This window comes from Bidens hawaiensis, unplaced genomic scaffold (assembly GCF_021521415.1).
Source record: "Bidens hawaiensis isolate Kalapana, Puna unplaced genomic scaffold, B.hawaiensis_p1.1 tig00017971_1, whole genome shotgun sequence".
In the NCBI taxonomy this organism is placed as follows: domain Eukaryota; kingdom Viridiplantae; phylum Streptophyta; class Magnoliopsida; order Asterales; family Asteraceae; genus Bidens; species Bidens hawaiensis.
This window is the reverse complement of record NW_027492713.1, coordinates 101,560-103,628: the sequence shown is the minus strand read 5'-3', so window position 1 is coordinate 103,628 and position 2,069 is coordinate 101,560. Positions and strand designations below refer to the sequence as shown.

The following is a 2,069-nucleotide window of genomic DNA, read 5'->3' as shown; positions in this document are numbered from 1 at the left end:
TAAATATTTTGATATATGATCATTAACTATGTTAATTAATTCTAAAAACAGTCACCAACATTTAACATGCTACCAACAACAAAAATAAAAAGATGATCTAGCAAGATTAACTCTACTTACCAAAATAACATCATTATGATCAGCCAATTAATGCATAAGATAATATAATATGATCATATTGGTACCCAAGCAGTTGCGAAAACCACATTATGTCCTTTCCATGTAAGCACAAGATCATCTTCTTCCTTCTTCAACCCCCATCCAGCCGCATGTTCATCCAACATCCCTTTAACCTCACTCACAATATCCTCTCCAAACCCAACCCCACGAAACCCCGTGTTTCGCATTCTCTGGACCCATCGTCCCCTCGGCTCGAGCCGCTCAATCCTATGTGACCCTTCTTGAGCTATCACATTCTCTATCTTCCATCCAATATCCGCTTCATACCACTGCCTTTGCTTGCTTCCTTTAGGTAAAAACGTGTCCACTATATCATAAGGGATCCATAGGTAATTAAAAGCCGACCGTAATCGACAAACCAAGTTATTCGATGTGAAATCCGCATCTTCATCTACTAATACTACAAGGGTTGGATTCAAGCTCCTAATTTGTTTCAAGAATAAAGATCTCGGCGTCGAATCTTCAAACGAAAACGGTGTAGTGGTAATAGTAGTAGTAGTAGTTGTGGTAATTTCTTCAGGTATGTAATGAAGCATCATGTGACAGTTTATTATTAGGGCTTCATTTGTTTCTTGACCATGTACTAGGGTTTGAATCTTTAGATGTTCAATTAATGAAGAGAATCCATCTAAAGAAGTTGATGGGATTACATTAAACTCCAAGATTATGTTTCTTGAACGCGCAAAGTTCACTAACTTAACCCCTAGCTCATCATAGGAAAGATCCAACATTGGAGGCACATCCTCGGTGGCTCCGGCTATCGTGAGCTTAACAAGCGATGGACCGTCTGATTTCCCGGCCATCGCGTCGATTAAAGTAGGGATTTGCATGCAATGTGTAAGACTTAAATCAATTATGTGGACAATAGAGTGTCCCTCTATGGCTTCTAGTATGGCAGCATTAGCCGTGGTGAAACCGAACCGGTGCCAAGGAGTCAAGTCCACAAAGCTTGCAAGTTCAATGATGGAAAACTTATGTGTTTGGATGGTGATGTTTGAATTCGAAAGGGCTGCGGTTAGCATCTTGCAAGTTCCAGTCTTGGCGGCTCGGGCAACCAAGGCGCGTAGGAACCCACAAGTTAGTCGTTGGTTGGAGTCGCCGTCCGATGGGGCGATGTTGTTGAGAACCCATAGGATTTGTTGAGAGAGCGTGGCGTCGTTGCTTTCGATTGCGTTAGCGCAACGAACCAGCAACTGCTCCATGCAGTTGGCGTCCCCGAAGGTTCCCAGCACCTTATTAGGCGCTGGGAATCCTGGCCAGGGACGGGTTCGATGCGTTTGGTTTGGGTTCATTGGAGTGAAGTTTTGGCATGGTTTGGGGGTTTGATGGAGTGGTGGTGAGGGTAATGTTTCAGTAAATTGCATCATGAGAGAGAATTAATTAAAAGAGAGAGAGTAGGTTAAAGAGAGATGTTGACTGGACTAGATAGTGGTACCTCTGGTGACTGGTATTTTGGGATATGAAACATTATTTGTAAGGTAAAAATCTAAGTAAAATAGACTGATCATGATTGTGGTTAATTTTCTTGAAATGGGTATGTCGGTTAAGGGCAAAACAGCTTTAGTTTCCTGAGAAAATGATGTTGCATAGTAGGCTTTTAAAGAGAGAAGGCTACAATATATGTTTAGAAGCACAGTTTGCAGAGAAGTTTTGAGAGGGTGATATATTCTGTGTGTGTCTGATATTCATATCTTGGAATGGTACATGTATGTAATATAAAGGAGAGGATGATGATGATGATGATGATGATGATGATGATGATGATGATAGTGTTGGAATTTGGTAGCATGTGAGGCTTGCCGGCCATCGTTTTGGACTTATATAAGACTTGGGATTTTGTCATTTCATGTATAGTTAGATGTATTCATATATATATAGTATACATTGAG

The 2,069-nt window shown here is 41.0% G+C and overlaps 1 pseudogene; it reads right to left on the bottom strand.

Moving 5' to 3' along the window:
• On the bottom strand, positions 1-1,835 carry LOC143555114 (scarecrow-like protein 32 pseudogene; annotated as a pseudogene).
• Positions 1,836-2,069: the final 234 nt, after the last annotated feature.